This window comes from Saimiri boliviensis, chromosome 9 (genome assembly GCF_048565385.1).
Source record: "Saimiri boliviensis isolate mSaiBol1 chromosome 9, mSaiBol1.pri, whole genome shotgun sequence".
In the NCBI taxonomy this organism is placed as follows: Eukaryota; Metazoa; Chordata; class Mammalia; order Primates; family Cebidae; genus Saimiri; species Saimiri boliviensis.
Window position 1 is genome coordinate 9,421,402 of NC_133457.1, and position 15,612 is coordinate 9,437,013.

Genomic DNA, 15,612 nt, shown 5'->3' on the forward strand with positions numbered 1-15,612 from the left:
CTGGGATTACAGGCTTGAGCCACCGCGCCCAGCCTCTTTTTTTTTTTAATTGCATTTTAGGTTTTGGGGTACATGTGAAGAACATGCAAGATTGTTGCATAGGTACACACATGGCAGTGTGGTTTGCTGCCTTCCTTCCCCTCACCGGTATCTGTCATTTCTCCCCATGCTATCTCTTCCCACCTCCCCACCCCCCCGTCCCTCCTCCATTTCCCCTCAACGGACCCCAGTGTGTAGTGCTCCCCTCCCTGTGTCCATGTGTTCTCATTGTTCAACACCCACCTGTGAGTGAGAACATGCGGTGTTTGATTTTCTGTTCTTGTGTCAGTTTGCTGAGAATGATCGTTTCCAGGTTCATCCATTTCCCTATAAAGGACACGAACTCATCATTTTTTTAATGGCTGTGTAGTATTCCATGGTGTATATGTACCACATTTTCCCTATCCAGTCTATCACCGATGGGCATTTGGGTTGGTTCCAGGTCTTTGCTATTGTAAACAGTGCTGCAATGAACATTCGTGTGCATGTGTCCTTATAGTAGAATGATTTATAATCCTTTGGATATATACCCAGTAATGGGATTGCCCGACACTACTCTTGTTACACCAGTATCTTTGGTCACTTTGTCTCTTCCTGCCCTCATGCCATGTTCCAGTGAAGGTTTTTGACTCGGGATGGATAATAAAAAGTTTGCAAGTAATTGTGCTGAAAATGGCTCAAAAGTGGCGAGGAAGATTATCACACTGAGCATTATAACACTACTTTTAAAGCAGCTCAAGATGCCTTCAGAGAAATGGCAAGGGACACAGGGTGCCTGTCAAAAGTAGCCAGGGAATTACCACTGCAGCTTGGGAAGAATGAACACAATTGAGGGAATCCTAACCTAAAAAACTGGCCTAAGGCATCTCCAAATTTAGGAGATTTTACAAGAATTCAAAGTAGTTATGAGCTCAATTACATAAAAGTGCCTTCAGAGAGGTTATGTTCTGCTGACACCACCTCTTGTTCATCTGGCTCATTTGGTTGGTCTCCCAGATCCAGAAATTCATCCCATACCTAAACAAGGCATGCCTATACTTCTCTATCAACCAGCTACCTAGACTCTGAATGCCAATCTGTAAAAGATAATCTGTATAAAAAATTAAATCCAATGTATAGAAGCAATGGATATTGCTGGCTGGGTGAAAATTCAGTTGTAACAAGGGCCTCATCTTCTATAGTAGGCTCTGTGCTTACAAATTGGCCTTGAAAATAAGGTACCTTTTAATGTATAAGTCTACGTGTTGCCATGGAAATAAATTTATTATATATTTAAGGGGAAAAAGTAAAGTATAGCATGTGCAATGTAACCCTGATGTATGTATGTGTATGCATGTGTGATAGCCACTAACTACATGGTGTATGTGTATATGTGGAAGACATGGTATGTGTGCGAATATGAACTGTCTATACACAATTAGTGAACAAGATACAGAGGATGACAGAGAATGTAACCAAAAAGTAGCAGTCAATATGTCCGTAGAGTAAAATAACAAGTAGTTTATTCCCAAATTCTATAATAAATGCAATTAAATAAGAAATAAGAAAAATTACTATCTTTAAAAGTCAGTATATTCAAATCCTTTAGTTATCAGATATATCTTGCAGCTTACCACCTTATCTGACAGCTCTCAGATTCTCAGATTTAGGTCCTGGTGTTTTGTTTGTTTGGCTTGATTTGGTTTGATTTGTAGAATTCACTCTGATGTCTATCTGCTATGTACAGCTAAAAGTTGTTTGTTTTGGCCAGTATAAGGATTTATGCTCAGTTTTCTACTAAATAGCTTTTGGTCAATAAACGTTTGCCTAATGATGTCAGTAAAGCCATGGATTGGGTGAATTTCCTCTTTACACAACTGCTCTGGAATCTTGCATTTTATTTAGGATGATCTGAAACCATGGTTCTTAAATGTTTTTGAACTCAGGGACAAGAGAAAGTCTCTACAGACATCTACCTCATCTGTTTCTGCTCATCACTTTTAGAAACCAGACACTTGGCATTGCTTTTGTGTAGATACCAAGAAGGTAAAAAGTTTTAAGAAACCATGTATCAAATAACATTATAATTTTATCCACCAAACCAAAACACAGATACTGTCATAATATTAAATGCAATAGAGAGCTGCCTGTGATAGCCAACTCAGTGAACCTCAGGCATCACCCTCACCCAGACACCAGTGAAAATTCTGATACACTGGAGAGGGCCTGTGTAACAGGAGGGATGGATGGTAAGACCAGATACAGCCTATGCTGTAAATTGAGATCTAATGCAAATAAAGCAGATCTTTGAATTTTAAATCAGATATAAAGTTGTTTCACCATATAAGCAATTCTAAGGCAATTAGAAACTGAGCCTGCCTGGTTGGATGGTTGGACTTGCACAATAAAATAACCTCGACAAACTAGAGCTCTGAATGAGGCAATTCTGGACATCTGGGTTGCAGTGCCAGCTCCCCCACTGATTGGCTGTTTGTTCTGGGCAAGCTAGTCTCTCTCTGAGACTTAGCTTCCTCAGCTAAAAGGTAGCCATCACTGACTAACTCTCAGATTTGTTGTAAAATTTAAATGAGTTACGTGAAAGTAGAAATATGTTATTATGTTCAATATTTCTATTTTCATTCATTCACACAGAATTTGGGAAGGGAGGACAATATTGAACAGGTATGCTCTGTCAACCACCTGGAACAGGCAGATTCATTGTTAGTATTATTATCAAAAGTAAGAAAAAATTTTGTGAAAAATGAAAGCCACCTATTTAGGTTTTTCCTAAGATGTAAATTATAGTTTGGGAGTCTTTTGAATCACCTACTGATTCACCACTGCTGATGTGCTCAAAGTGAGCCTTCTAAACTCAGTAAGGAATTGACTCTAGACATCTTCCTGAAGGAAAGGATCAGAGGAAGATGGGGTGATGGACAAATGGAGCAAATGAAGGGAGGAGAAAACTGAGAAACAGCTTACTTGCAGGATAAAAGTAGAGGATAAAAAGGTTCAGGGCTCCTGAAGAGCCAGCCAAAAAGGACAACCCAGACAACAGACAAGGAAATCAGGACAAAAATGTCTCAGTACTTTAGTATTTGTATTAGCCCTTGTCTATTTCCCTGGAGAAATGAGCAGTACAAACCTTCAGTTACTACTGAAATAAATACAACTGAATGTAAATGTTTAAGTTTAAACCCTTACTTTACTACTAAAATAAAAGCAACAACAAAAATCTTTGTTCTCAAAGCAGCAGAGGACTGCGGAGTACCGTTCAGCTCCACCTAGAGGAGGTCAGAGACACCAAGCGTCTCCCAGCAGGCAGAAAGGGGTAAACAGGGCACCAGCATGCAGTGTGGGAGAAAAGAGAGTGTGAGAGTAATCCAGACTCAAATCCAGACTGTGCCACTTCCCTGTTACGAGATTTGGGGGTGAATACTGAAATTCTCCAAGTCTTCACTCTATCACTGGAAAAAAAGGGGGGGGAGGATACTGATAATACTGTTATGGGCTGAATTGTGTCACCCCAAAAATTCTTATATTAAGGCCCTAACCATCAGTACCTCTGAATGTGGCCTCTAAAGAGGTAATTAAGACGAAATGAGATCACTGAAGTGGGCCCTAATCCAATAGGACTGGTGTCCTTTTAGGAAAGAGAGATGAGAACACAGAAACACATAGAAGGAAGACCATGTGAAGACAGATGGGGAAAATGGCCATGTGCAAGCCACGGAGAAAGGCCCTCAGAAGAAACCAATCCCGCCAATAGCTTGATCTTGAACTTCTAGCCTCCAGAACTGTGAGAAAATTAATTTCTGTTGCGGAAGCCACCCAGTCTGTGGTACTTTGTTATGGCAGCCCCAGCACACTAATATCAATACCAATGTTACAGAGTGTTTGTGAGGATTACATGAGAAAATGTTACAAAGCAGGAGAAAACAGACACTCAGTGGTTATCTTTCCATCCCTTTCCTGGTTAAAGTGGTGCTTAATCTGCAAGTTGGCTATTTGGGCAGAAGAGGATCAAATCAACGAGAGATCATAGACAAGAAAAGTTCAGCCCATGAGGCTCTGAACTCCAGAAGCTATCGTTGTTACAGATTCTGAGTAAGCTAAGAAACACATTAGAGCAGAGGTGATTTCATAAAAATGTTATTTTCTATGTCAGAAGTTATAATAGAATTACTGTGACCCTCCAAACTGCTGATTTTCTAAGATCTCTCTCAAAAAAAAGCTTATGTATGCTATTCATTTCTATAGATGACTACCTGAGACATGAAAAGTTCGTATTTCTTTTTTTTTTTTTTTTGAGACGGAGTTTCGCTCTTGTTACCCAGGCTGGAGTGCAATGGCGCGATCTCGGCTCACCGCAACCTCCGCTTCCTGGGTTCAGGCAATTCTCCTGCCTCAGCCTCCTGAGTAGCTGGGATTACAGGCACGCACCACCATGCCCAGCTAATTTTTTTTGTATTTTTAGTAGAGACGGGGTTTCACCATGTTGACCAGGATGGTCTCGATCTCTTGACCTTGTGATCCACCCGCCTCGGCCTCCCAAAGTGCTGGGATTACAGGCTTGAGCCACCGCGCCCGGCCTCGTATTTCATACCTATACCCAACCTTCTGACTCAAAAGTAGAAGCAGGCCCGTCAACTGCCCATAGTTTGGTCCTTCGAAGTAACTGAGTAGCCAAGAGTTTCGCTTCTTAGTTACTGTGCATACTTAGGATTCAGTAAATTTTCCTCTCTCAAAGGACAGTTCCTATAGACAACTGATAGATGGCACTAGGTGGCTACAAGAAATAAAGTTTCTTTAAAAAAAAACTTTGTAACAACTGATAGATGGCACTAGGTGGCTACAAGAAATAAAATTTCTTTAAAAAAAACTTTGTACTATAGAAATGTTTAAGCAAATAACAAAACTAGAGAGAATATGATAATGAACTCCCATGTACCCATCAGCCAGTGTCAAAAATTATCAACAAGGGGCCAGTAGTGTTGACTTATCCTGCCACTGGATTATTTTGAATGAAATCTCACACATCTTAATGTCATCTATAAATAATTTTTAATAATTTGATAAAAATCAAGAGCAAGATGAGCACCTTGATCAGGATGTAATCTGTCGGAATTTTCATATATTTTATTTTAAATCTCAAAAGTTTAGTTCACAAAGGATTTTTTAAATGAGCAATTTATACTACCTTATTTCGGTGGCTCTTAACTTGAAGTACTACAATTCATTGTTTTTTTCTTCCTCACTGAACATCCCCTTTTAACTCCCAGCCCTTGTTTTCTCCACCTCTACCTTTTCCATATCCTCGGGTTCCTTAAGCGATCATCAAGTGAAAACTTAACTTTTTTTTAAACTGGTTCTGTTTAGGCAACTTAGAGTTCTGTCAAAGTTTTATTACATCAGGTTTGCCTGTTATTTATAAGGAGGAGCATTCAGAAACAGGTCTATAAAACAATTATATTTCAAACTAAACTATAGATTTTGCTCATGGGAAGTTTTTTCAAGTTTGTCTGTTATTTATAATGAGGAGCATTAAGAAATAGGTCAGTGGAACACTTATATTTCCAACTAAACTACAGATTTTGTGCATGGGAAGTTTTTTTGTTGTTGTTGTTAAGACGGGGTTTCACTGTGTTGGTCATGCTGGTCTTGAACTCCTGACCTCAGGTGATCCGCCCGCCTTGGCCTCCAAAGTGTTTGGATTACAGGCGTGAGCCACCACGTCCGGCCACATGGGAAGTTTTTAGGTGAGTCTTGTGTTTAAAAGACTTTGTTGTTATAATGATAATTATTCATCCTGAGGGCATTATGATGTACTCTTCATAATTAACTGGATTCTGACTCAATTTCACATTCGCCACAAACCCTGACCACACATTCAGGCTAGAGAAGCAGGAGCTGTAAAACAGCAAACCTCAAAGAGCAACATGGGGTGGGAAGAAACTGGATTTGGAGAAGATATGACTTGGGCCCGTGATCCTACCACCTATCACTACAGGACCTTGGACAAGTCACTTCGCCTCTCTGTGCCTCAGTTTCCTCATCTGCACTAAGGGAATAATCATACTTGCTCAACTTATCTAACACAATTATAGTAGAGATGGAGGGAGATGATTGTGAAAGTGCATTTCCATTTATAACATGCTGCACGCCCTCACAAAGTTAGGCAGCATGGTGGTGCAGAGCAGGGGTTCAGGTGTCAGACAGATCCGGGTGTGAACCCTGGTGATGCGTGATCTTGGGCAGGTGGCTTTACCTTTATGAACTTCTTTTAACAGCCATAAAATAAGGGTAATTACAGAACGTGTATCATAGAGTTATTTTACAGATTAAAAAACACGTGCAGCTAAAGCAGTTAGCAGAGTGCTTGACACATTTCTAAGATAAAGAACCTCAGAATTATAGGAGCCACATAGACTTCAGAGTTTACTAAAAGAACCCTTTAGGGCTGCTCATTCAAGTTCACATCTGTTTCCTGGCATCAAACTCACCCCGGAGCTTCCCTAAACTTCTCAACTGGCTACCTAGCGTAGGCTTTCTGGGGTCCTTTAGACCAGGCCTCATCTCCTTGAGGGAGGTTTTAGTTAGAGCTGTACTTCAGAAGCTAAAACAAAGACAAATTGAGCTCCCGGCATGAAGGTCAGGGAATTCGTGTTCTTTCCTCAGCCTTCTTGTTATCACACGGGTAACTTGACGCAGTCACGTCCAGCTGTTGCTTAAGGAAGATGACTGTTGCTGCTCTGCCACAGACAGTGATGAGTTATGATGCCAAAATGCGGTGACTCACTTGCGTCCTAATAGCATTCGCCTACATGCTGCTCCATCCATCTCTAGGGAGGCTACAGCTGCGTGACTGGGGGTTTCCCCAAGCAATTTGCCTCCTCAGTTCCAAGTGGGAGGGATGAGGGAAGCAGCAGCTGCCTTAGAGTAAGCCTGGTCTCAGTTCTCACAAAAGTCTGTGGGATTTGCAGTAAGGGAATTAACATCAATCTGATCTTTTTTTTTTTTTTTTTTTTTTTTTTTTTGAGACGGAGTTTCGCTCTTGTTACCCAGGCTGGAGTGCAATGGCGCGATCTCGGCTCACCGCAACCTCCGCCTCCTGGGTTCAGGCAATTCTCCTGCCTCAGCCTCCTGAGTAGCTGGGATTACAGGCACGTGCCACCATGCCCAGCTAATTTTTGGTATTTTTAGTAGAGACGGGGTTTCACCATGTTGACCAGGATGGTCTCGATCTCTCGACCTCGTGATCCACCTGCCTCGGCCTCCCAAAGTGCTGGGATTACAAGCTTGAGCCACCGCGCCCGGCCCAATCTGATCTTATTACCTCATCTGCCATTTTAAAATCAGCCTCCCACTCAAGTGTGATACTTTATACTGTTGATGCTCTTAAAATTGGGATCTTAACAAAGAAAAGCTTGCAACAGATGCATGACTACTGTTGAAATCATCGCTGAGGCACTCAGAGACGCAGAAAAGATCTTCTGTTTGCTTTGTAGTGTTTCTAAGAGCAGTGGAATGAGGGAGGGTTTCTTTGCAAATTTCCTGTAAAGCTCCCTGTAAACAAACTTACACCAGTAAACACAGCCACCTTCTCATCTTTCCTGATAGCAGCCCAAACTATTAACCATAGTCAGGGCTTTTGATATTCATACAAAACCTAAATGTGACATGTAAACAGGAAGAGAGAGATATAGAGAGGTAATTACCCTCTTACAAGGAGAGGAAAACAGAAAGGTGGTCACCAGGAATAGCATCTCTCTCCCACTCACAGAAGAAACCCTAGCATTTCTCAAACCTATCTGACCAAATGATACAATAAGTTAATAAATTACATAATAAATGACAAATGATACAGCATGTTAACACCAAGAGGGGATTCCTTCGTAAAAAAATAAATTCAAGAAATATTGGGCCAGGCAGAGTGGTTCATACCTGTAATCCCAGCACTTTGGGAGGCCAAGGCAGGCAGAGCATGAGGTTAGGAGTTTGAAACCAGCCTGAGAAACAAAGTGAAACCCCGCCTCGACTAGAAATATAAAATTAGCCAGGTGTGGTGGTGCGTGCCAGCAATCCCATTACTCAGGAAGCTGAGGCAGGAGAATCACTTGAACCCAGGAGGCAGAGGTTGCAGTGAGCCAAGATCTCTCCACTGCAGTCCAACCTGGGCAACAGAGCAAGACTCTGTATCAGAAAAAAAAAAAAAAAAAGAAAGAAAGAAAAGAAATATTGGATTAAAGAAGTCACTTCACTGCAAGATTTATCAGAGCCTCTAATGTATCACTGTGCCTTAATAACATTCGAAGAAAGCAAAGCGTGTCTGAAACATTTCCTAAGTATATTTTACTATGAAACGCTTTGTGCACAGATTACGTAAGAAATCGGGAAAAGTTCCCTAGATCTATGTTTTAAAATCCTATATATTCAAAGTGTTGCATTTTCCCACAATAGGTAAAAATTCAAACATGGAAATAAGCAAACCTGTTTTAGGTGAAAGAGTTTGCATTCTGGATCTACCACCTGCTAGCTAAGTGTCTCTTGGCACTTGTTCCTTTAAAACACACACAGTTGCCGGGCACAGTGGCTCAAGCCTGTAATCCCAGCACTTTGGGAGGCCGAGGCGGGTGGATCACGAGGTCGAGAGATCGAGACCATCCTGGTCAACATGGTGAAACCCCGTCTCTACTAAAAATACAAAAAAATCAGCTGGGCATGGTGGCGCGTGCCTGTAATCCCAGCTACTCAGGAGGCTGAGGCAGGAGAATTGCCTGAACCCGGGAGGCGGAGGTTGCGGTGAGCCGAGATCGCGCCATTGCACTCCAGCCTGGGTAACAAGAGCGAAACTCCGTCTCAAAAAAAAAAAAAAAAAAAAAAAAAAACACACACACACAGTCATGAACCTGACATCCCTCTCAGCCTCAATCTCCAGTTGCCATTAAAGGCAGTAGTCTACAACCCTCTGTTATGGATTGAATTGTGTCCCTCTAAAATTCATGTGTAGAAGTTAGGACTTCTTAGGTACCTATAGTACCTAAGAATGTGACACTATTTGGAGACAGGGCTTTTACAGAGGAAATCAAGTTAAAATATCAAAATATCATTAGGGTGGGGTCTAAACCAATATGACTCTTCTCCTCATAAAAAGGGGAAATTTGAATATACAGACATGGTTAGAGGAAAGACAATGTGAACAGAAAAAGAGAAGATGGCCGTCTACAAGCCAAGGAGAGAGTTCTGGAACAGATCCTTCCCTCACAGTTCCCAGAAAGAACCAACCCTGCCAATAACTTGATCCTGGACTTCCAGCCTCCAGAACTGTGAAGACAATAAATTTCTGTTGTTTAAGCCACTCAACGTGTGACACTTTGTTATTGCAGCTCTAGCAAACTAATGTACCATCTTTACAATTAGCTTTCACTGCACCTATTCATTCATCAGATATTTATTGAAAGCTTGCTAATTTCCAAGACTGTTCTGGATACTGGAGACACAATGGTGAACAGCTGCAGGCATCTTCCCTACCATTGTGGATCTTACAGTCTAATGAGAAACACAGGTGTGAAATCAAATAATCACTTACAAATGTAAGATTACAAAAAGAAAATAGCAGGCCAGGCGCGGTGGCTCAAGCCTGTAATCCCAGCACTTTGGGAGGCCGAGGCGGGTGAATCACAAGGTCAAGAGATCGAGACCATCCTGGTCAACATGGTGAAACCCCGTCTCTACTAAAAATACAAAAAATTAGCTGGGCATGGTGGCGCGTGCCTGTAATCCCAGCTACTCAGGAGGCTGAGACAGGAGAATTGCTTGAACCCAGGAGGCGGAGGTTGCAGTGAGCCGAGATCGCGCCATTGCACTCCAGCCTGGGTAACAAGAGTGAAACTCCGTCTCAAAAAAAAAAAAAAAAAAAAAAAAAAAAAAAAGAAAAGAAAATAGCTATGAAAATAACTAAAAAGAGACAATGAGGATGCTAAATCATTCAAATAAGCAGGTGTCTGATCTCATCTGGGGTGTCAAGAAAACTTTCTTGAGGCAATGATACATGAACCGGGACTTGAAAGATTAGCAGGAATTGGTAACGTGAAAGGAGGATGTGAAAAGTGTTTCCGGCCGGGCGCGGCGGCTGACAACTGTAATCCCAGCACTTCGGAAGGCTGAGGCAGGCGGTCACCCGAGGTCAGGAGTTTCATACCAGCCTGACAAACATGGAGAAACCCCGTCTCTACTAATAATACAAACATTAGCTATGCGTGGTGGTGCATGCCTTTAATCCCAGCTACGCGGGAGGCTGAGGCACGAGAATCGCTTGAACCCGGGAGGCAGAGGTTATGGTGAGCTGAGATCACACCATTGTATTCCAGCCTGGGCAACAAAAGTGAAATTCTGTCTCAAAGAAAAAGAAAGGAAAAACTGTTCCCAGCAGAGGGAGCAGCAATACAGGGATAAGAGGGCAAGCTGAAGTGGGTGAAAAGAAGCCAGGGGCATTGAAGTCATCAAGGCTGCAGATCAGCTTTCAGCAAATCCTTGCAATCCAATTTTAGAATTTAGATATTTTTCCTAAGACACTCTTATATGACCTCAGGTGAGTGAGGAATTCCATGTATAAGTATGTACCCAAGAGAAGTGAAGACATAGGTTCACCCAAAAACATGTTTACAAATGTTCATTGCAACATTATTCATAATAGACAAAAAGTAGAAAAAACTCAAATGTCCATCAACTGATGAATGGATACACAAAACATACTGTCTCCATACAATGGAATATTATTCAGCCATTAAAATGGATAATGATATATGCTGCAACACGGATGAGCTCTGAAAACATGATGTTAAATAAAAGAAGCCAGTTACAAAAGACTAACATATTGTGTGGCTCCACTTACGTTAAATGTCCAGAATAGGCGAATCCATAAAAACAGAAAGTCAACAAGTGGTTGCCGAGAACTGGGGGAAGGGGAAATAGAGAGTAATTGCTAACAAGTACAGTTTCTTCTGGTGATGATGAAACTGTTTCCATTCAGATAACCGTGATGTTTACATAACTTTGTGCATACACTAAAAAGCACTTTAAAAGAGTGAATGTGGATGCGCGTGGTGGCTCACATCTGTAATCCTATCACTTTGGGAGGCCAAGGCAGGCAGATCACCGAAGGTCGGGAGTTCAAGACCACCTGACCAACATGGAGAAACCCCATCTCTACTAATAATAAAAAATCAGCTGGGCATGGTGGTGCATGCTGTAATCCCAGCTACTCAGGAGGCTGAGGCAGGAGAATTGCCTGAACCCAGGAGGCGGAAGTTGTGGTGAGCCAAGATCACACCATTGCACTCCAGCCTAGGCAACAGAGTGAGACTCCGTCTAAAAAAAATTCAAACATAAAAGACTGAAAGTTATGCTACATGAATTATATCTCAATTTTTAAATGCATGAATGAGAAGCATTTCTTTTTTTGGCAGTATGGCAGACTGAATCCATTAGCACTCCCACTGAAAACAAAATGATTCCGCTAAAATATTCAAAATAGCTCTTCAATGTATTGATAAGCTTGCAGGAAACAAAGGAATAGTTAGAGGCCAAAATAAAAATTAAAAGAAGTAAACTGAATATTAAAGTTGGCTCTTACCTTGAAGTCATTTGCCCGGTCAAGTTACTGATTTTCTGTTTACATACCCTCACAGACTATGGAGGAGAGGTGACAAAAACCACAGCCCAGCCAACATGGATCATCTTATAGCAAACACGAAAGCTGGGACTTCCCAAAGATATCCAATTTGAGCATAAGGGTAGACAGTTAGGTCGAGCTGTTAAGAAATTGCCAATATTTGATTATTTTTTACTTACAAAAAACAATTTCATGTGTTTCAACCTACATGTTAGCCCTCAGTGATCCGCCTATCCACACTCCCAGAAATTGCAAGGAAAAGTGCACTTTAAAACTTGGAATTGGGTAAAGAGAAAAATAATTCCCTTGAGGAATAAATGTCCACTCAGAATTACATACTAAGGAAAGACATTTTTGAAAAACAGGAACAAGTAAAGACATTTTCAAATGTCTAACAGATGGACCAACAGATTCTCATTAAAGAAATTTTTAATGAATGTTCATTCTACAGAAGAAAAGTGAATCCAGATGAAATAGCCAAGAAGAAATGTCACTACTATATTAACCAAAATAAAGCTAGTAGAGCTACATTATTGTCCATCAAGATAGACTTTTAGACAAAAAGAAAAACAAAAGATGATCAGCACATATTATAAAAAGATGCATTCTCAAGGAAGAAATACTGGCTACATTCTTCCTAATAAAATATTTTTCAAATGTATTAACAAAGGTTGACAGAAAACAAGAGAAATGAAAAAAATCTATCATCATGACAGTTTTTAATACACCTCTCTCTGTAACTGATAGATTAAGAAGACAAAAATCAGTAAAGACATAGGAATCTTGAATAAACCATAAGAAGCTTGATCTATTGAGGACTAACTGATGTATACAGAATGCCACAACGAAAATACCTAATCTTTTAAAAAACACAGAGAATCTGTATGTATTAGACTGAAAACAAAGTCTCAAAAACTTTCCAGGAATTAGTGTCAAACACACTATCTCAGATCACAATGTGATTAAGTTAGAAATAAATACCAAACAGACAAAACCCCTTATGTATGGAAATAAACATACGTCTAAATACTTCACAAGTTATAGAATAAATCTTCATAAGACTTACAAAATATTGAGCAATGAACAATAATGAACTACCTCATTTTTATAATTTATAAAATGCAGCTAAAATAGTAATCAAAAGGAAATACATAGCCTTACGTATACCAATTAGAGAATGGGAGAGACTGAAATAAATGAGCTAAGTCTCTCTGCTTTTTAAAGCAGCCCCTCTATTAAAGTTCTGGAAAGAGTCCACCTTCCCCTCACAATTTAGGTGTAATAATAATACTACTAATAATAATACTGTTGCTAGTTCTGGGTAACTCATCTCTTACTGGTTTCTTTAATGCTGACACATCTATGCAAATACTCTCCTCATGAAACTCTCTTAAGTCTTCCTTTGAATGTGCCATCTATTTCTTGCCAGGATCTTGGTGGACAGAGCATCCAATTTAAGAAATTAGGGAAGGACTGGCCGGGCGCGGTGGCTCAAGCCTGTAATCCCAGCACTTAGGGAGGCCAAAGCGGGTGGATCACGAGGTCAAGAGATCGAGACCATCCTGGTCAACATGGTGAAACCCCGCCCCTACTAAAAAAAATACAAAAAATGAGCTGGGCATGGTGGCACGTGCCTGTAATCCCAGCTACTCAGGAGGCTGAGGCAGGAGAACTGCCTGAACCCAGGAGGCGGAGGTTGCAGTGAGCCGAGATCACGCCATTGCACTCCAGCCTGGTGAAACTCCATCTCAAAAAAAAAAAGGAAATTAGGAAAGGAAAAACAGAATAAGCCCAGCAAAGGTAGATGTAAGAAAAAATAAAGGTAAGTGAAATGAATGCAATATAAAGCACATATACAGTAGAGAGGACCAACAAAGACAAAAGTTGACAAACTACTCGCATGACCGAGCAAGAAAAAAAGACAAACCCAAATACTATTAAAAATGTAAAGGAAACAGCTAGATACGGTGTAGAGATTTAAAAGAAATGAATATATTTGTAGAAAATATAATGCAATTTCAATTAAAAATCCAGAAGATACAGCCCTATAAGTGAGTGTCATGCAGCCATCTCACACAAAAATCCAGGAGTCAATTGTTAAGTCAATTATTAAGGAATTTGGGGAGCTGATTGTTAAACTGTTGGTAGCTTGATGTTGGCCAGGGTGGGAGTACTCACACTACAAAAGTGAGCGAACATTACAACAATTACAGAATTTGAGTCACTAGTTAAAAATATGCCAACAATAAAAACTTCAGACTTCAAAGGTTTAACCAGAAAGCTCTATGAAACATTCATAAAACAAGTAATTCCAATCTTCTATAAACTCTTTCAAGTAAACAGAGAATCATTTGATGAGTTTAGCATGACTTCGATGTCCAATCTGATAAGGGATGAATGAGATAAATCACAGGACAATCTTACTTATTACTAACCAAGAAAAAAAAAAAAACATGCTGAACACAAAGCAAAGCAGATCCAGTGATGTGTATAAAATAGAACATGAATAAAATGGATTTTTCCCAGACTTTTATTAGAAGGTGTAACACTAGAAAATCTTTTAATTCTCCACTTAATAATGTCATCATTTCAACAGATAACAAAGAACCTCAATAATATTCATCATTTTAAAAAAGAAGAAAAAATCCTAACATATCAAGAATAGGGGAAAATTTCTTAAACCTAATGAAGAGTAACCCCCGCAAACCCCTCATCCCCAGCAAAAAAATGTGGTAACACATTGAATCCACTTTTTGCAAAGTCAGAAACAAATCATGGGCACTCAACCACTTTCTCTATTTCTATGCAACATTGTGCTAAGGGTTCTAGCTAGTGTTTTAAGGCATGAAAAAGAAATAACCTGAATAAAATAACAAGACTTATTGCAAAATATAGCATTAGAGAAGGTAGTTGTCTTCTTCTCAAGGAAGAAGTTTAAAACCATATCTATACTACAACAAAACTTGAAAGCAAGGAGAGAAGATTTACAGAGAAAGACCCAAGAAGCTAGAAAAAGCTTCCCTCCTTCTTCTTCCATAATGATTTTTTCTGGCAGGTGAAGTCACTGCCACCACCACCACCAGGGAATTTTTTTTTTTTTTTTTGAGATGGAGTTTCACTCTTGTTGCCCAGGCTAGCAGTGCAATGAAGTGATCTTGGCTCACCACAACCCCTGCCTCCCGGGTTCAAGTGATTCTCCTGTCTCAGCCTCCCGAGTAGCTAGGATTCCAGGCATGCAACGCCATGCCCGGCTCATTTTGTATTTTTAGTAGAGACGAGGTTTCTCCCTGTTGGTCGGGCTGGTCTCAAACTCCCGACCTCAGGTGATCTGCTTGCCTCCCAAAGTGCTTGGATTGCAGTCCAGAGCCAGTGTGCCGGGCCCCACCAAGGAATTATTAAAGAGCCTTGAGATCTTACCAGGTGCCATAGAATCTGGAAGCACACCGAGCAAGAAACCTTATTCCATCAGGCTCATCCTAGCCACCAGTAGCCATCCCAGGGTAAAGCAATTGCTCCTTCCCTCCTGGGACAACAAATCCCCTATTCTCTGCTCCCCTTGAATAGCTGTGGTTTCGGATGTGAGTGTGCTGCAGTGCTGTTTAGAGTGTAGTCCAAAGACTGCTGTAGTTCTACTCTTTGTTACTGGCCACTAACAAGAAAAGTACAGAAATGGAGTCGGCAAACAGAACCTGAATAGCAACTTGACACAGTCCGTTCACATGTGTTGAATCTAACAATAATTTTTTTAAATTGTGGCTTATATTTGCAAGTCTTTTTTCTCAATTTTATTTTTCTATTAATTTATTTTTGATGTATTTTTTTAATCAAGAAGGGATTTAAAAATTTAAAACAAAACAACCAAAGAAAACAAAACTGATCCCTCACCTGGGCACTTTTAAAATTCTCAGTGTCCCGCCTAC

General features: G+C 40.4%; 1 long non-coding RNA gene across 1 annotated transcript in view; it reads right to left on the bottom strand.

Moving 5' to 3' along the window:
- Positions 1–10,327: 10,327 nt before the first annotated feature.
- LOC141585575 (uncharacterized) overlaps positions 10,328–15,612 on the bottom strand; it is a 121,860-nt gene continuing 116,575 nt past the window's right edge. The window contains exon 5 of the long non-coding RNA XR_012519110.1: positions 10,328–11,831. This is a non-coding gene — a long non-coding RNA (uncharacterized LOC141585575). The remainder of the gene's footprint in view (positions 11,832–15,612) is intronic.